Raw genomic sequence first — 20,863 nt, 5'->3', positions numbered from 1 at the left:
GGGAGATCAATGAGTGATTCCCCATGATCCTTGTGAGGGTTATCACGTCTTATCTTAGATAAGGGGACCAAAACTGTTCACAATATTCCAGGTGTGGTCTAAGTAATGCCTTGTATAGTTTTAGCAAGAGGTTCCTATTTTCATACTTCATTCCCTTTGAAATAAAGGCCAACATTGTGGAGGGGGAGGGGGGGGGGGAACTGAAGTGACATCACAGTAAAGCTGTGACCTGATTGGCTGGTTGGGAATCTGTTAAATTTGAAGAAAAAAAATATTGCTAAACAAATCTAATTGATTAACTAGATCAGGGGTGGGCAAACTACGGCCCGCGGGCCGCATGCGGCCCGCCAAAGGTATTTCTGCGGCCCACCAAGTCATTAAAAAAAAAAAAAATTTTTTTTTTTTTTTTTTTAAATTTTTTTTTAAGGTTAATGCGGGGGGGCTGTTGGGTTACTTACTGGTATAGGGTGGATACGTTGACTTGAGTAGGATGATCATTGCTCGGCACAACGTCGAGGGCCGAAGGGCCTGTTCTGTGCTGTTCTATGTTCTATATGAGGCGCCCAGAATCATAACCGGGTGAAGTAATTATTTTACTTAATATACTATGCGGCCCTTTGTGAATTGTGAATTTCTGAATGTGGCCCTTGCACGGAAAAGTTTGCCCACCCCTGAACTAGATAGTGGAGTAACTAAACCTGAGGGCAGTGATCGGTATTTAGCATTTAATTTTACAGTAAAAATCATCTAGCGTCAGGGCCGTATAGTAAATTGTAACTCAATCTAACAATAATTCAAGTGTTTATTTTAAATTAATTAATTAGTGCTTAAATGTTACTCAGCAGGGTGCAGTGCTCCAACTGTGAGATGTGGCAGATCTGTGACGCCACCAGCATTCCGGTCGACTACATCCACAGCAAGTGTAACCAACGGCAGCTCCTCACAGACCGCGTGGTTCGGTTGGAGCAGCAGTTGGATGCACTTAGGAGCATGCAGGTGGTGGAAAGCGTCATAGATAGGAGTTATAGAGACGGGGTCACACCCAAGGTGCAGGCAGAGAGATGGGTGACCACCAGAAGGGGCAGGCAGCCAGTGCAGGATTCCCCTGTGGTTGGCCCCCCTCTCTAACAGGTATACCGCTTTGGATACTGTTGGGGGGAATAGCCTATCAGGGGAAAACAGCAGCAGCCAGAGCAGTGGCACCTTGTCTGGCTCTGATGTTCAGCAGGGAGGGTTAAAGCGCAGAAGAGCAATAGTCATAGAGGACTCTAGTCAGGGGCACAGATGGGTGCTTCTGGGGACATGAAAGAGACTCCAGGATGGTATGTTGCCTCCCTGGTGCCAGGGTCCAGGATGTCTCCGAACGGGCAGCAGGCATCCTGAAGGGGGAGGGCAAACAGGCAGAGTTCATTGTACATATTGGTAAAAATGACAAAGGCAGGAAGGGGCATGAGGTCCTGCAGCAGGAGTTCAGGGAGCTAGGCAGAAAGTTAAAAGACAGGACCTCTTGGGTTGTAATCTTGGGATTACCCCCTGTGCCACGTGCCAGTGAAGCTCGAAATAGGAAGATAGAGCAGCTAAACACGTGGCTAAACAGCTGGTGTAGGAGGGAGGGTTTCTGTCATCTGGACCACTAGGAGCTCTTCCGGGGCAGGTGTGACCTGTATAAGAAGGACGGGTTGCATCTGAACTGGAGAGGCATAAATATCCTGCCCGCGAGGTTTGCTAGTGTCACATGGGAGGGTTTAAACTATTATGGCAGGGAGGTGGGCACCGGAGCAATAGGTCAGAAGGTGAAAGCATTGAGGGGGAACTAGGGAATAGGGCCAGTATGGCTTTGAGGCAGAGCAGACAGGAAGATGTTGCTGAACACAGTGGGTCTCGTTACTCTCATGCTCAAGCGAAACGAGACTGGTGAATAGCGGGAGAGACGAAAAACGAGAACTGCACAGGCGGCAAACAGTTTGCGATGCAACTGGCCTGCTCCCGCAGGCAAATTCGGAATCTTGCCATAGCGTGGTGAGAAACCAATTATCACCACTTAAACCCCATTTCCATACAATTAACGAGAGACACCTTAGGATAAATGGTGGGTTCCTAAGGTGGCATAGGGCGGGAATTAAAAGGATCGGGGACTTGTTTATCGATGGAACCTTTGCCAGTCTGAGGGCGCTGGAGGAGAAATTTGGGCGACCCCCGGGGAATACCTTTAGGTACATGCAGGTTCGGGCGGGCGTTCGTGAAAAAGCAGGTGGGGGAATTCCCACTGCTGCCTGCCCGGAGGACACAGGACAGGGTGGTCTCGGGCGTGTGGGTAGGGGATGGCAAGATATCAGAAATATATCAGGAGCTGCAGGAGACGGAGGAGGCCTCGGTGGAAGAGCTGAAGGGCAAGTGGGAGGAGGAGCTGGGTGAGGAGCTGGATGAGGGCCTGTGGGCTGACGCCCTGGGCAGGGTCAATTCCTCCTCATCTTGCGCCAGGCTTAGCCTGATTCAGTTTAAGGTGGTGCGCCGGGCGCATATGACAGGGGCGAGAATGAGCAAGTTCTTTGGGGTGGAGGACAGGTGTGTGAGGTGCTCAGGGAGCCCAGCAAATCATGTCCATATGTTCTGGGAATGCCCGGCACTTACAGGATTTTGGAAAGGCTTTGCAAAGGCTATGTCCAAGGTCTTGGACACTCAGGTAAAACCGAGCTGGGGGATAGTGATATTTGGGATATCGGACGATCCGGGAGTGCAGGAGTCGAAAGAGGCCGGAGTTCTAGCCTTTGCCTCCTTGGTAGCCCGGAGACGGCTCTTGTTAATGTGGAGGGACATGAAGCCCCCAAGCGTAGAGGCTTGGGTCAGGGCGGGGTTTCTCCGGTTGGAGAAGATAAAGTTTGCCTTGTGAGGGTCTCTGCAGGGGTTCTCCAGGCGGTGGCAACCGTTCCATGACTTTCTCGCGGAACATTAGGTGGAGGTCAGCAGCAGCAGCAAACCGGAGGGCGGGGGGGGGGGGGGCTGATTTCATGTTATTTGTAAGGGGCGGATGCCCCACTTTGCTTTGTTTTGTTCGTTAAATTTTTAGTTGGTTAGAGGGTTAAGTTGTTTTTGTTGGCACATTGCTTTGTTTTCTTTGCATTATTTTCTCTTTTGTAGTGTTTTGTAAAAATTATTGAAAAATCTGGAATAAAAACATTTAAAAAAAGACACCTGTCGTCCAATGGCCTCCTGTCATTTACCGGCCTCCCCAGCAAGTGCTCACTCCTGCACCGATTAGTACTCATTTTTAAAAACATGAAGCTGACGGAAGGACTCCTGTGGGGAGCCAAGGAGGGGAGTAGCCACCTTTGGTCATCGGCAAAGAGACCGTGGGCGCTGGCCTTGCCACCCCAGTGCTCGAAGGTGGGTGGGGGACCCTCCGCAGGGGTGGGCCACCATGGGAAGGTCGGGGGGAGGCACTGGGGGGGCACCACTGTGCCAACCCTTGGATCCCAACCCTATTCCGGGGGCAACCCCTGTCCCTGCCCGTTTACCCCACCGATCACCCATAACCCCAACCGACTGCTGAGACACCTGGCAGTACGGCTGAAATCAATCACTAATAGGGAATTGGCAATCGTGGTTAAGTGAGCACTTGACACATGCCAAGTGAGTTTCCAGGGGTAGGCGGGCCATATACAATACGGGAGTCATTGCCTAGCATTCCGATCGCACCTTGATGCCTGGACATTGTGTCAGAGTCAAAACCACACACGTAGCCAACATCCGAACACCCAGGGGGTGGGACTCAGCTTCTGAGACATGACCATGGCCGGAGGGTAAGTGCGTGCCACGGGGAGGGGGGGTTGCCTGGAGAGATGGGAAAAAGTCCGGGGGTCAGCCTACATTGCGGAAGAAAATGACAAAGCCATCATAATGGTTTTGCATAATGTTGTTAATGTTCTGTACAATACCCCATTTCCGAGAGCTTGGACACCTTCACTCCTGGTGCCAACATCATGCACCAGGCTCTCCACTGCGGTCATCACCCTGGCAGTGTTGGCCTCGGTGCCACTCACTGCCGGCACCATTTCCTGCACCCGTAGTCTCTGGGACTCCTCCAATCAGCTGACATCTCCCTCTGAATGTCCCGACCATTCCCTAACATCTCCATCAGCTCCGGGTAACTCTTTTTAAAAAAAAAATTTAGAGTACCCAATTCCTTTTTCCAATTAAGGGGCAATTTAGTGTGGCCAATCCACCTACCTGCACATCTTTGGGTTGTGGGGGTGAAACCCACACAAACACGGGGAGAATGTGCAAACTCCACATGGGCAGCGACCCAGAGCCGGGAGCTCGTGGGCTCGGGAGCGCAAGGGGGCGGCAGCATGGGATGTAGGGTGAGAGATCCTTCTGTGGGGGTAGAGGGGGCGCTGGATCCGGCGGGTGCCAGATCCCGGAGGGATACTGTGTCCTGACGGCCGTCAGGGAACTCGACGAATGCGTACTGGGGGTTGGAGTGGAGCAGGCGCACCTTCTCAACAAGGGGGTCGGTTTTGCGCGCCCTGACGTGTTTTCCAGGAGTACGGGGCCCGGCGTCCTCAGCCATGCCGGAAGTGAGACCCCCGTGGTAGTGCCCCTGGAAAAAATGAAGAGTCTCTCGTGAGGGGTCTGGTTGGTCGCCGTACACAAAAGGGACCTAATAGCGTGAAGCGCATCATTGGGAGACTTGGAGCTTTCTAGACCGGAGGGTCAGTAGGACGGTCTTCCAGACCGTCGCGTTCTCCCTTTCCACCTGCCCGTTCCACCTGGGGTTGTAGCTGGTAGTCCTCCTCGAGGCAATGCCCTTTTCAAGCAGGTACTGACGCAGCTCGTCGCTCATGAAGGACGAACCCCGGTCGCTGTGTACGTAGCTGGGGAAACCAAACAGGATGAAGATGCTATGCAGAGCCCTAATGACTGTGTGGGAGGTCATGTCGGGGCACGGGATAGCGAATGGGAAATGGGAGAACTCGTCTACGACGCTTAAGAAGTAAACGTTCTTGTTAGTTGAGGGGAGTGCCCCTTTGAAATCAATCGCGAGGCGTTCAAAGGGCCTAGAAGCCTTGACCAGGTGGGCCCTGTCTGGTCTATAGAAGTGCGGTTTGCACTCCGCACAGATCGGGCAGTCCCTGGTGACCGCTTTTACCTCCTCGTTGGAGAAAGGCAGGCTTCGGGCCCTGATGTAGTGGGCAAGCCGGGTGACCCCCGGGTGGCAGAGGTCATTGTGGATGCTTTTTAATCGATCGATCTGCGCACTGGCGCATGTCCCGCGGGATAGGGCATCCGGAGGCTCGTTGAGCTTCCCGGGTCGATATTTGATATCGTAATTGTAGGTGGAGAGTTCAATCCTCCACCTCAGGATTTTATCGTTTTTTATTTTGCCCCTTCGCGAGTTGTCGAACATGAAGGCAACCGATCTTTGGGCGGTGATGAGGGTGAACCTCCTACCTGTGAGGTAGTGCCTCCAGTGACGGATAGCCTCCACAATGGCTTGTGCTTCTTTCTCGACTGAAGAGTGTCGGAGTTCTGAAGCGGAGAGGGTACGGGAGAAAAATGCAACGGGTCTCCCTGCCTGATTTAACGTGGCTGCAAGAGCTACCTCTGAGGCGTCGCTCTCTACCTGAAATGGGGTGGATTCATCCACCGCCTGCATGGCCGCTTTGGCGATGTCCTCCTTGATGCCGTCGAAGGCCTGGCGTGCCTCGGTTGACAGGGGAAATCGTGTAGTCCTGAAGAGTGGGCGGGCTTTGTCCGCATATTGAGGGACCCACTGGGCGTAGTAGGAAAAAAATCCCAAGCACCGTTTGAGGGCCTTGGGACAATGAGGGGGAGGGAGTTCTAAGAGGGGGCGCATACTGTCCGGGTCGGGGCCCAGGACTCCGTTTTCCACGACATAGCCGAAGATGGCTAGTCTGAATGTGCGGAAAACGCATTTCTCCTTGTTGTACGTGAGGTTCAGTTTCTGTGCCGTCTGGAGAAAACGGTGGAGGTTGGCGTCGTGTTCCTGCTGGTCATAGCCGCAGATGGTGACATTGTCCAAGTACGGAAACGTGGCCCGCAGCCCGTACTGGTCCACCATTCGGTCCATTGCTCGTTGGAACACCGAGACCCCATTGGTGACGCCGAAAGGGACCCGGAGGAAATGGAAGAGGCGACCATCGGCCTCGAATGCCATGTAGTGGCGGTCCTCCGGGCGGATTGGAAGCTGGTGGTATGCAGACTTCAGATCCACAGTGGAAAAGAGCCGGTACTGGGCGATCTGGTTTACCATGTCAGCAATCCTGGGAGGGGATACGCGTCGAGGAACGTAAATCTATTTATAGTTTGATTGTAGTCGACCACCATACGGAATTTTTCCCTGGTCTTAACGACCACCACCTGAGCTCTCCAGGGACTATTGCTGGCCTCTATAACCCCCTCACTGAGTAGCCTTCGGACCTCTGCTCTGACAAATACCCTATCCTGCAGGCTATACCGCCTGCTACGAGTGGCTACGGGTTTACAGTCCTTAGTGAGATTGGCAAAGAGAGGAGGGAGGGGAATTCGCAGCGTAGCGAGGCTGCAGATCGTGAGTGGGGGCAGGGGCCCTCCGAAGCTGAGGGTGAGGCTCTTGAGGTTGCATTGGAAGTCTAGGCCTAATAAGAGTGGCGCGCAGAGTTCGGGCAAAACGTAGAGTTTGAATTTCGAGTAACTAGCGCCTCGGATTGTGAGTGTCGCGGCGGTGCGCCCCTGGATCTGGACCGAGTGGGAGCCTGAAGCGAGCGCGATAGTTTGCTGCACGGGGGAAACGGGGAGCGAACAGCGTCTTACCAGGTCTGGATGTATGAAGCTCTCTGTGCTCCCGGAGTCGAAGAGGCATGGCGTTTTGTACCCGTTGATATGGACCTCTGCCATCGAGTTTCGTAGATTCTTTGGTCATGATTGGTCCAGGGTGACCGTGCTGAGTTGCGGGTAGTCGGCGGCTCGATCAGCTGTGCTGCAGTGGCCCCGTGATGACTGCCCTCTGAGTTCATAGTTTAATTCGAATTCCTCCGCAGAGTTGTCCGAACGCGGAGATGCCGATCGGGCCCGTGGATCGCACGTGGCGGGCGGCGAGGAAGATGGCGTCCAAGATGGCGGCCCCCATGAGTCGCACGTGGCCGGCTGTGTGGTGGAGGTTTTCCAAGATGGCGGACCCCATGAATCGCATGTGGCCGAAGGGGGCGGAGTCGGGGCATAGGCCGCAGCGTTTCGGGCTCCGCAGGGCTGCGAGTGAGGGGTGCGATTACTGCAAGTCGCTGGGGAGATGGAAGCTAGAGTCCTTTTTGAGAGGCACACTCTTGCGTAATGCCCTTTTCACCCGCAGCTGCTGCAGGTCGCGTTGCGGACCGGGCAGTGCTGCCGCGGGTGCTGATTCTGGCCGCAGAAATGGCAGGCTGGAGCAGCATAGTGGCTGGCTGGAGCAGCATAGTGGCTGGCTGGAGCAGCATAGTGGCTGGCTGGGGCAGCATGGTGGCTGGGCGGCCGCGTAGCACAGGCCTGGGGAAGTCGCTGGTCGGGGGCCCATGATTGGGTCGCGGGGTCCGTGGGGAACGAGTTCAGGCTGCGGAAGGAGACCTCCATCGTGGTAGCAGCTTCCAGAGTCGTTTCTAAGTCCTGGGCCCCTTTTTCCAGCAGTCGTTGGCGCACATAGTTAGACCTGAGGCCCGCTACAAAAACATCGCGTACCGCCAATTCCCTGTGTTCAGCCGCGGTAACCGCTTGGTAATTACAGTCACTGGACAGATTATTAAGTTCTCTTAGGAATTCGGAGAGTGATTCCGTAGGCCGCTGACGGCGAGTCGTGAACACATGGCGAGCGTAAACTTCATTAATGGGCCTTACATACATTTTTTCGAGAACTGCTAGCGCCGCAGTATATGAACTGGCCGAGTTTAGTTGCGTAGAGATTCTGTGGCTCACCCTCGCGTGCAGTAGACTTAGCTTCTGATCCCCTGTAGTTTCGGCTGTGCTCGCTTCGGCCAGGTAGGCCTTGAAGCACCGGATCCAGTGGGAGAAGATTTCTTTAGCCTCTGCATCCTGCGGATTGAGTTCCAGGCGTCCAGGCTTGAGGGCCGATTCCATAATCGATCTTTATTGTTCTTAAGTCGATTAAATTGATGGAACCACCAATTCACCAGACACGTGTTTCCGATGTGAATCTGGGCTTTAATCGACTTACTTCAGAGCCAGTCTGTTACCTGTCGATGAACTCGTAGTGACCCAGGCTGACTCTGGACACGGATATTTATACAGCTGCACTAGGGGTTGGAGTCATGGGCGGAGCCAAGGGTGGAGCCCAGTACAAGTTCCTGAGTGCTCCCAGCGCTACTCCCCCTAGTGGTAGGATTACTGCGCTTACAAAGACAGTGTGAATGAACATATATACAACTATATTACATTCACCACAGGGGGTGGGTGTGAAGGGAGGGTTAGGGTGGAGGGGGGATTGAAGGGGAAGGGGGATGGAGGGTGGGTGGGGGTCGCCTGGGGGATGCTCCCTTTGGGGGGGGGAGGGATTGGTGTCTATTCACTCTGACTGTCCGGTGTAAGTCGTTGACCTTCTTCCGACATTGGAGGCCAGTCCTCCTGGTCGCACTGCCCTAGCTGACAGCTGCTGCCACCCCGTCCCAGGTGGCACTGGCTGCCTTGTGGCTCATCCTCCGGGACCCTCGGGGGAACAGGACATCCTTCCTGGCCTCCACCACATCCAGGAACCTTCCGAGGTCAGCGTCCCCGAATCTTGGAGCCAGACTCCTCGGCACCATTGCTACGAGCTGGCTGGGGTTGGATGAGCAAGTGCAGCTGAAGTGCAGCTCGGCGCAGTTAGCGGGGGCGCTGGCGAGCGCAGTGCCGGCAATCAGCTGGGGAGCCGACATTCGGGACGGGAAGCCCATGAGGTCTCGTTAAGTGGGCCAATTGACATTGAATATTGTTGCCGGCTTCGCTGGACTGAGCGCTGGGCAATCCCCACTCACTACAGCACTTGGAAATTTTTCTGGAGAATAGCGCCCTTTATGTCATCTCCACCACTTGTCTTCCCACCTTTTTTTGTGTCATCCGCAAAACTTGGCATTAGTACATTCACTTTCCTCGTCCAAGTCATTAATATATATTGGGAATAATTGTTGACCCACCTCTGATTCCTGTGCCATTCCACTAGTTAGTTTGCCATGCTGAATCATGGAATCCCTACAGTGCAGAAGAAGGCCATTTCGCTTGTCATGTCTGTACTGACATAGAATTAGACATAGACATAGAATTTACAGTACAGAAGGAGGCCATTCGGCCCATCAAGTCTGCACCGGCTCTTGGAAAGAGCACCCTACCCAAGGTCAACACCTCCACACTATCCCCATAACCCAGTAACCCCACCCAACACTAAGGGCAATTTTGGACACTAAGGGCAATTTATCATGGCCAATCCACCTAACCTGCACATCTTTGGACTGTGGGAGGAAACCGGAGCACCCGGAGGAAACCCACGCACACACGGGGAGGATGTGCAGACTCCGCACAGACAGTGACCCAAGCTGGAATCGAACCTGGGACCCTGGAGCTGTGAAGCAATTGGACTATCCACAATGCTACCGTGCTGACAGTCTGAAAGAACAGCCTACCTAGGCCCACTCTCCCGTCCTATGCCCGCAACCCCACTGAACTAATGGACATCTTTGGACACAAAGGGGCAATTTAGCATGGTCAATCCACCTATCCTGCACAGCTTTGGACTGTGTGAGGAAACCAGAGAATCCGGAGGAAACCTATGCAGACATAGGGAATACGTACAAAGTCCACACAATCAGCCAAGGTCAGAATCAAACCCGAGTCCCTGATGCTGTGAGGCAACAGTGCTAACCATTGTGCTGTCCCTCTTACATCAACTCTGTCTTCTATTAGTTAGCCAGTCCTCTATCTATGCTAATATATTACCCCAACACCATAGACTCTTAACCTATTACATAGCCTTTCAATATGGTTCCGTATTGAACATTTTTTTGGAAATCCAAGCATATTACATCTACTGGTTCCCCTTTATCTATCCTGCTTGTTACCACCTCAAAGAATTCTAATAAATTGGTCAAACATGATTGCCTCTTCATGAAGTCGTACTGACTCTGCTTTATTATAGTATGTATTTCTAAATGCTCTGCTATTATAATGGACTCTAACATTTACCAGTGACAGATGTTAAGCTAACTGACCTATAGTTACCTGGTTTTTAAAATCTCCCTTTCCTTTGAACAAGGCTGTTACATTGGCAGTTTTCCAATCCTCTGTAACTTTTCCAGAATTTAAGGATTCTTGGAAGATTACTACCAGTACATACGCCATCTCTGTAGCTACATCCTTTAATATCATAAGATGCAACCCATCAGGTCCAGGGGATTTACTGGCCTATAACCCCATTAGTTTCCCTTTTTCTCTAGTGATGGTTATTATGTTTATTTTCTCCCCTGCTTTTGCCCCTTGATTAATTAGTATTTTTAGAATGTCTTTTGTTTTTAAAAATAGAGTACCAATTATCTTTTTCGCAATTAAGGGGCAATTTAGTGCGGACAATCCACCTAACCTGCACATCTTTGGGTTATGGTGATAAAACTCACGCAGACATGAGGAGAATGTGCAAGTATTTTTAGAATGTCATTAGTATCTTCCACCGTGAAGATTGGAGCAAAGTATTTATTTAAATCCTTTGCCATTTCCCGGTTCTCCATTATTATTTCCCCAGTCCGATTCTCTAAAGTGCTTATGTAAAGTTTGGTTTCTCTCTTCCTCTTTATATGTTTATATGTCTGTTTTTGAATTACTTGCTCGTTTATCCTCATATTTTATCTTCTCCCTCTATTATTATTTTTTGGTCATCTTTTGCTGGTTGTTGTAACTTTCCCAATCCCCGGTGTACCACTAATCTTTCCTATATTGTATGTTTTTTTCTTTCAGTTTAATGCTATCTTTAATTTCCTTGGTTAACCATAGTTGATTTATCCCTTTCCTAGAAATCGTCTTCCCCACTGGGATATAGCTTTGTTGTGAGTCATGAACTATTTTCATAAACATCTGCAATTGCTGATCAACCATCTTTTCTGTTAAACTCCTTTCCCTCTCCAGCAACCTCTGACTCATTCAAGTTTAGCACAGTTGTTTCTGACTCATGTTTTTCACTCTCAAATCGAATGCTAAATTTACCATATTATGATCACTGTTTCCTCGGGGATCTTTAGCTCTAAGATTGTTTATTAAACCTACCTCATTACACATTTCCAGATCCAAAACTGCCTGATCCCTGGTTGGGATCCAAAACTTATTGTTCTAGGAAACTGCCCTGAATGCACTCTATGAATTCTTCTTCAAGGTTACCTCTGCCAATTTGATTTTCCCAATCTACATGAAGATTAAAGATTAAAGTCACCCATGATTACTGTATTGCCTTTTTTACCTGGCTCATTATCTCCTGATTTATTCTCCGTCCTACAGTATAGCTACTGTTCAGGGGATTATAGACTACTCCCACCAGTGTATTCTTTTTCTTGTTATTTCTTACCTCCACCAATATGAATTCGATATTGCCCGATCCTTGCTGTTGTACTTGTTCCATCTCGTACCAACAAAGTTACCCTACCATCCTTTCCTTTCTGCCTGTCCTTACAAAAATATTTTGTTCCCATGATTCACTGGCTGTAAGGATTCTGCTTCCGAAGGTGATTGGGCAAATGGTGCACCCTTGGAGACAAATGCGAACCGTGACGTCTCTCTCTTTTATTTTGTAATGATTTGAGCAAGGGAGAGATGGAGCCTGTGGAACGAGCTGTCATTCCTCTGCCTTAAAGAGAGGAGAGAAACATCAACGGAGGCATCTGACTCTCCAGTTGCAGGAGGAGACCCCTGAGGAACCCTGAGAAGAGGTTGCAGGGCATGCTCTGCAAGCAGAGGAGGTACCTCAGAGAATAGTCATTTGGTGGTGCCTTCCTCGAACCAGGGTTTACAGATGCCGCCTAACTTTCCTGCAGATGAGCGAGAGTCAGTGAATAATTCACCTTTCCAGAGAATTGATGGCTCACTTGTACACCCTTCTGCAGGATTTGGCATCACGGGATACTTGGAGAATATCCACTGTCTGTAGTGTTGAAAGTCACAGCTGCCCGCAATTTTTACATGAGTATCTCCTTCAAGGGCTCCACAGGTGACCTTTTGCAGCATCTTGCAAACCCCCACACATGTGCATCCAGGAGGTGACGGACACGCTCTTTGCTCGGACACACAACTTCACCAATTTCTACCAGGATCAGGCAAACCAGGTTGCAAGAGCCATGGGATTTACACAGATTTCTGGCTTCACACAGGTGCAGGATGCCATTGACTGCACTCACGTGGCTCTCCAAACCCCATGGCATTAAGGAATGCCATTCGTGAACAGCAAGGGCTTCCACTCACTGAATGTTCAGCTGGTCTGCGCCCACAGAAAGTGAACCCTCCAGGCATGTGCTCGGATTGTGCAGGACTCGTAGATCCTGAATCGCTCTCAGATCTCTGACATGTTTGGGGGTCCTCAATGGCTACAGGATTGGCTCCTTGGAAACAGGATACCCTCTGAGGATGTGGCTGATGACGCCTGTGCAGAGGCCACAGCATGCAGAGACAAGATACAATAAGGTTCATGCTGTTACTTGCACTTTGGTGGAACAGGCCATTGGAATGCTGAAAATAATGTTCCGGTGCCTGGATCGGTCTGGTGGAGCTCTGAAGGGCAGACAGCAGAGGATGCACATCATAGTCATCTGTTGCACCCTTCACAACCTGATACTTCAACCAGGGAGGAACTACCTCAGGAGGAGATGGAGGAGCAGCCTATTTCTTTCGATGTGGAGGACATTGAGGTGGATGAGGAAGAAAAGGTCCTAGAGGATGAGGCGGTCGCCCATGAGACAATGGCAATGGTCAGATGGGTGAGACGAGCTCGGGACACCCTCATAGCCACCAGACTCATGGAGGGTGATGATGCGGACCATTGAGCACATCCCATTCTCACATCCCTTCTATGAACATGGTTCTCCCGTCTGACTGCTAGCAGCACACCCTCAGTGATAAGGCCCGTTTCATGGGAAAGAATCAGTTGCCCATAGTCCTGACATTGCAGGAGGGTGATGATGGCCTGCAGTGAGGACAATGCATAGACCCTCAAAAGAGCTTCTCTGAATGTCTGACTCCTGTCTGGCTGATGGCAGCTCACTTACTTCCAGTGACCAGGGTCATATTCTGGTGATGTTGCGTAGAGAGTTTAACCCCCCCCCCTTATCTCAGGTCACCCTTGGTGATCTATGCCCTTGGGGTTCAGTGTCTCCGGAGGCTGATGCTCACAGAATATGGGAGAAAGCAGCAGGGTAACATGTGCAGAGAGCAGACATTGACAACTACTGGGATGAATGATGGTAACCCTGTGCATTGTGGGAAACATTGTCATTCCCTACGAAATACAAGCATGGCCGATGTGTTCAGTCACTGAGGAGCTGCCACCAATGTGCTGGGAACCTGCAGAAAGCAAGGAAGCCCTGGACCGAGCACCCAGCCTTTCTTTGGTACAGTAATCAGGTTTACTGATTGGCACTGTCATAATATCCACTCATGTATATAATGAGATGCAGACAGGCAGTGATTGACACATAGGATGACCAATGAACACACAACACAGAACAACCAATCACTAGACAGGACACCACCACTATAAAGCCCACAGGGCATTAAGACTCCTGCTCTTTACAGGACCCAGACACTGAGACAGTCAGAGTGCACAAGTCAGTGGACATTATTGCCATGTGGTAGCTAGTAGGCCTGGTAAAGCCAGTAAGAGGCCGTCAGTAGGATTAGTAGAGTGTCAACCCACAGCTGAACATGTACAGCAGTTCATAGTTAAATAAAACAGTGTTGGATCATCTCCGGTGTTAGACGTTTGTTTCTAGCTTCCCTGCATCCAGTTGCAGTCAACGTCGAACCAACCCGCCCATGGTACCAGGGTGCTATTAATCCTGCCAAACCTACCTTGAATGAATTTGCAACGACCAGCAAGCGGCCATCCAGCGACGTGGAAAACATCCAGCCTCCTCCGCAGCTCCACATCTCCAGCAACCTCGCCGCCAATTGGAAGATCTTCAAGCAAAATTTCCACCTGTATATCGAGGCCTCCGACCTCGAGGCAGCATCGGATGCCAGGAAGATCGCGCTATTTCTCTTGACCGCGGGGGATCACGCCATCCATATTTACAACTTGCTTATGTTTGCCGATGGCGAAGACAAGACAAAAGTTCAAAACAGTTCTGCTAAAATTCAACAGCCACTGCGACATTGAAGTGAATGACAGCTTTGAACGGTACATCTTCCAACAGAGACTTCAGGGTAAGCATGAACCTTTTCAGTCCTTCCTGACCCAGCTCCGCATCCTGGCGCAGTCATGTAATTACGGCTCGGTGGCTGATTCCATGATCCGGGATCAGATCATTTTCGGGGTCCCTGCGGCAGCAGCTCCTCAAAATCAAACAGCTAACTCTCTCCGTCGCTATCGAGACGTGCGTAGTCCATGAGCATGCCAAGAATTGTTACTCCCACATTAGGACGGCGGAAACTGCAAAACTGGCCTCCCACGAGGCAGAACGGGTGCAGGCCATTGAAAAAATGCAAGGCCTGAGTATCGAGGAGAGTGGCCGTTTTGCGGCTTTTCCCGGGTCCCTACGCATGCGTGCCACGACCGGGTGGACGACGAGGCTGAAAACCCTAATGCGCAGGTGCGTACGTCGGCCGACCGCACTGCGCATGCGTGTTGGCGCACGGAACGTGCTGACGTCAGCTTTATGATGTGTCAGAATTGTGGCTCCGCCCATTTAAAGCGGCAATGTCCAGCCAAAGAACGGCGATGCCCACAGTGTGGGAAGCCTGGCCATTACGCGGCCTGCTGCAGGTCCGCTCCACCGATTATCAGCCGGCGGTCCCAGATACGGCGCAGAAGTATCCGCTCGGTACAACAAGACATGCAGGATGCTGATCCCGACAGCCCAACAGACGCCGATGCTGACTGCCTCGAGTCTCCATATCGGGTGGGCATCATAACCACACACGAGCTGGTCTCTACTGCACCCGCAACCCACCTTTCAATCCTGACGATCCCGACGACGAGTGGTGTGCTAGCCTCACAGTCAACCAGGCTCGCATCCGATTTAAACTGGACACCGGCGCGTCTGCGAACCTCATATCGCAGTCAGATCTCGACAGCATCCGTGATCAACCCAGCATTCTTCCACCAGCATGCCAACTCCTACAAAGGCAATGCCATAGCTGCCAGCGGATCATGTCGGCTAGGGGTATCGCACAAGGAATTCAAGACAACTTTACGATTCGAGATTGTTCGGCCTGACAGGGCGTCCCTGCTTGGTGCTCGTGCCTACAAGCTCCTGAATCTGGTCCAGCGAGTCCGCACCATGTCCTCGACACCGGCGACTACCTCGACCGATGTGAATCTCCAGGCCGAGATAGAGGACATTCTCACACAATACCACAACGTGTTTGATGGAATGGGCACGCTCCCATATTGCTACAAAATTCTGCTCAAGCCGAATGCCACCCCAGTGATCCATGCACCACGCAGGGTGCCGGCTCCTCTCAAGGATCGCCTGAAAAAGGAGCTGCAAGATGTCCAAGACCAGGGCATCGTCTCAAAGGTCACGGAACCAACAGACTGGGTTAGCTCCATGGTATGCGTCAAAAAACCCTCTGGTGAACTCCGCATTTGCATTGATCCCAAGGACCTGAATCGCAACATCATGCGAGAGCACTACCCGATCCCGAAGCGTGAAGAGTTGACCAGTGAGATGGCTCATGCCAGATTCTTCACCAAGCTGGACGCCTCCCGGGGTTCCTGGCAAATACAGCTGGACGCGTCCAGTCGGAAGTTGTGCACATTCAACACTCCGTTCGGCTGCTATTGCTACAACCGCATGCCCTTCTGTATCATTTCAGCTTCCGAAGTATTTCATCGCATCATGGAGCAAATGATGGAGGCATCGAGGTAGCGAGAGTCTATGTGGGCGACGTGATCGTCTGGTCCACAACGCCCGAGGATCACATTGCCCGCCTCAGACAGGTCTTCCACCGGATTCATGAAAATGGCCTCAAGCTCAACAGGGCCAAATTTGGTCAATCGCTTTCATGTTCCTGGGTGATCACATTTCACAGCACGGGGTGAAACCTGACGCCGACAAGGTGCTGGCGATCAACGCCATGAAGACCCCGGAGGACAAGAAGGCGGTCCTCCGCTTCCTCGGGATGGTACATTTTCTCGGGAAATTCATTCCCAATTTGGCAGCCCACACCACGGCCCTCTGGCATCTCGTAAAGAAGTCAACAGTGTTCCAGTGGCTGCCCGCACATGAAAAGGAATGGCTCGAGCTAAAGGCGAAGCTCACCACAGCCCCAGTACTGGCATTCTTTGACCAACCAGGGACACCAAGGTATCTACTGACGCAAGCCATGACGGCATTGGGGCGGTGCTCCTCCAGCGAGACGACTTCTCGTCCTCGGCTCCAGTGGCATATGCCTCCAGGACAATGACGCCGACCGAACAATGGTATGCCCAGATCGAGAAGGAGTGCTTGGGTCTCTTGACAGGAATAGTCAAGTTTCATGACTACGTCACGGCGCTGAGGTCCCAGGTGCGATCTCACCTCTGGGTCACTGTCCGTGTGGAGTTTGCATGTTCTCCCCGTGTCTGCGTGGGTTTCGTCCCCACAACCCAAAAATGTGCAGAGTAGGTGGATTGGCCACGCTAAATTGCCCCTTAATTGGAAAAAATAATTGGGTACTCTAAATTTATTTAAAAAAAGAAAGTTTCATGACTATGTATACGGCCTGCCGAAGTTCACGGTGGAAACAGACCATAGGCCTTTAGTCCACATAATCCAGAAGGATCTAAATGACATGACGCCTCGGCTCCAGTGCATTCTTCTTCGTCTCCGCCGATATGACTTCGAACTCGTCTACACACCGGGTAAGGAGCTGATCATCTGCCACATAGAGGCACAGGTGCAGTTGTGTGCCAGCAACCTACCGGCCACTGATGAACGCGTGGTCCAAATACGTGAAGAAACTGCCAAGGATCCTCTACTGCAGCGCGGGATGCAACACCTTGCCCATGGCTCGCAAAAGGGGCAGTGTCACCAGTTCTTTAACGTTAAGGACGAGTTAATGGTCATTGAGGAAATCCTTCTTAAACAGGACAGGATCAGCACGGTAGCATTGTGGATAGCACAATCGCTTCACAGCTCCAGGGCCCCAGGTTCAATTCCAGCTTGGGTCACTGTCTGTGCGGAGTCTGCACATCCTCCCCGTGTGTGCGTGGGTTTCCTCCGGGTGCACCGGTTTCCTCCCACAGTCCAAAGATGTGCAGGTTAGGTGGATTGGCCATGATAAATTGCCCTTAGTGTCCCTTAGTGTTGGGTGGGGTTGCTGGGTTATGGGGATAGGGTGGAGGTGTTAACCTTGGGTAGGGTGCTCTTTCCAGGAGCCGGTGCAGACTCGATGGGCCGAATGGCCTCCTTCTGCACTGTAAATTCTATGATCGTCATTCCTCAAAGCATCCAAGGGAGGAGGAGGTTTCGGGGCCCCTCCCATTAACTCCATCACGGGACGTCCCGGAATTCTCGGCCTCCCCCCGTCCCATCCCTGGTGCATCGGGTGGGCAGCAGGCAGAGCAGGGTGGCACAACGTCACCCGAGACGCCCGCAGAGCAGCCTGTGCCCATCAAGGCCGGGTCGCCCCAGGAAACGCTTGCCGAAGGAGAAACAAGTCGAAGGGGGCGATTCGCAGCAGTCCTCCTCCACTCCTGCTGTATCATCTGGGGAATCACTTAGACGTAACGGTAGGGCCCGTAAGGCAACAAAGAGATACACTGAGTAAGTTGGCACGGGTGAAGGGCACAGTTTAGTTGTAGGGGCTAGGGCACCTGTAAATTATTGTTCACATTAAACGCACTGTTCCACCTTACTTGTAATACCGTGTGATTGTTCCACAGCCACAGGAATCGTGATGGTGACCGAGTGTCGCTGGGGTTGACGAGCGATGAAACTTCGTGGCCGGGTGTGCAGTCCCTGCCCCTCCCACAGCTAGCCCACGCGGGCACGTGATGGAGTGTACGTGACGAACTCAGCGGCCACCAAGGTGGATGGTTCAGCTATTGCCATGGGTCAAACTCTCTCTAACGATTCTGAGCTCACAGCTCTTCGCAGAGCGGGCTGACATCATTCCACATGGCACTGATCACACCCGCTGACACAGCCATCGATGTTGTGCCATACCGTCTGGACCCAGTGGTAAGGGTGATGTCGAAGTGGAGCAGTGTACACTGAGAGGGGGTGGGGGGGGGGGGGGGGGGGGCTGTGGTGGTGGCAGTTGTGTGTTGACCCTCTGCACGACTAGCGATGCAGGTGGTGGTTTGGTGTTCAGCGGGGACGTCGCATACGACGCGTGAACCGTGCTGCCACCAAGGCATCGCGTGCCCGCCGTCCTCGCTGGGTCCGTCTTGCCGCCTCCTGGACATCACCAGCACCTGGGTCGTGTCTGCGCGCTGCGCCCGCCACTCCGCCAGCCTCCTCCTCCTCCTCCTCCTCCCTCTCCTCCTCCTCCTCCTCCTCCTCTGTGCTGGCACCACTGCCACTGGCTTCTCCCTCCGCCTCCTGCAGCAGGTCATCTCCCCTCTGCATCGCGATGTTGTGCAGCGCACAGCAGACCACAACAATGAGAGCGACCCTGTTGGGCTGGTACTGCAGGGCCCCTCCGGAGCGGTCCAGGCACCTGAATCTCATCTTCAGGAGGCCAAGGCAGCGCTCCACCACACCCCTGGTTGCTGCATGGGCCTCGTTGTATCGGGTTTCCGCATTGGTCTGAGGCCTCCATATAGGCGTCATCAGCCAAGACCTCAGCGGATAACCCCTGTCGCCCAGCAACTAGCCCCTCAGCCGGGGGGGACGTCCCTCAAACATCGCAGGGATGTATGACTGCGCCAGTATGTAGGAGTCATGCACACTCCCTGGGAACCTTGCACAGACGTTCATGAGCGTCATGTGGGGTTCGCATACCACCTGGATATTCATGGAGTATGTCCCCCTCCTGTTTGTGAATACTTCCTTGTCCACAGCAGGTGGGCGCATGGGGACGTGAACACAATCGATTGCCCCCTGCACCATCGGTATCCCGGCCACGCTGGCAAATCCACGGGCTCGTGAGTCTTGAGTTGCTCGGTCCTCGGGAAAGGTGATGTAGCGGTCCGCGATGGCATAGAGGGCGTCGGTCACATCCCGGATGAACCTGTGGACCGATGACTGGGAGATCCCGGAGAGGTCCCCAATCGGAGACTGGAAGGAGCCGGTCGCATAGAAGTTAAGAGCGACCGTCACCTTGATGGCAACCGGGATCGCGTGTCCTCCCCCCGTTCCACGTGGGGCGAGGTGCGCCACGAGGTGATAGATATGTTTCACCGTCCGCCTACGCAGCCGGAGTCTCCTCCTGCAGGTGATGTCAGTCATTGTTAGGAAAGAGACCCGGACACGGTACACCCTCGGCCTTGGTCGTCGCCTCTGGCGCCGTGGCTGCACCCTCACTCTCTCCTCTTCCTCCTCCTCCTCCCCCATGCTGCTCGACGACTGGCCACTCCTCGGCCCTTCCCTCTGCTGCTGCAGCTGGCCCTGCATCCACTGCGGGTTGTGGCTGTGGATGCTGCTGCATCTCCAAATGCAGTGCAACGGCCCCAACCACTGCGCAGAACATCGCCGTTCTGTTCACAGACATTGTGCTAACCTACAGAAGGGTGGTGGGGGCAGAGAAACGGGACATGTTAGACGAACGTTAGTCTACACCTCGGCAGCCACCAGCCACGGGATACCTGTGTGTCCCGGTGGCCTGGACGCGCTGCTGCCACGCGGGCAGCCTAACCCCTGGTCACTTTCTGCATCCAACGGGCAGTTTACGTCCTCTTCACCGGTGTGTCAGTGGCCTGTGGCCGTAAGCCACAGGGCAAACAGCGGCCTTGTCCTCGTGACCGGCACGCCATGGCATGGTGGCAGAGATCTTGTTACGGGGTTGGACGCCTCACTCGCTCACTCTCTCCCTACCCCCCCCCCCCACTCCCACCCCTCCGTCTCCCCCACTCCCCCCTCCGTCACTCCCCCGTCTCCCACACTCCCCCCTCAGTCTCCCCCCCTCCCCCCTCAGTCTCCCCCACTCCCCCCCTCAGTCTCCCCGACTCCCCCCTCCGTCTCCCCCACCCCCCCCATCAGTCTGCCCCACTCCCCCCTCAGTCTCCCCCACTCCCCCCCTCAGTCTCCCCCACTCCCCCCTCCGTCTCCCCCACTCCCCCCTCAGTCTCCCCGACTCCCCCCTCCGTCTCCCCCACTCCCCCCATCAGTCTGCCCCACTCCCCCCTCCGTCTCCCCACACTCCCCCACTCCCCCCATCAGCCTCCCCCACTCCCCCCTCCGTCTCCCCCACTCCCCCTCCGTCTCCCCCACTCCCCCCCTCCGTCTCCCACACTCCCCCCTCCGTCTCCCCCACTCCCCCCTGTCTCCCCCACTCCCCCCTCCGTCTCCCCCACTTCCCCCTCAGTCTCCCCCACTCCTCCCATCAGCCTCCCCGACTCCCCCCTCCGTCTCCCACACTCCCTCACTCCCCCCATCAGTCTCCCCCACTCCCCCCTCCGTCTCCCCCACTCCCCCCTCCGACTCCCACACTCCCCCCTCAGTCTCCCCCACTTCCCCCTCCGTCTCCCACACTCCCCCCTCAGTCTCCCCCACTTCCCCCTCAGCCT

The sequence above is a fragment of the Scyliorhinus canicula genome, chromosome 2, assembly GCF_902713615.1.
Source record: "Scyliorhinus canicula chromosome 2, sScyCan1.1, whole genome shotgun sequence".
NCBI lineage: Eukaryota > Metazoa > Chordata > Chondrichthyes > Carcharhiniformes > Scyliorhinidae > Scyliorhinus > Scyliorhinus canicula.
Note: the sequence above shows the minus strand (reverse complement) of the source record.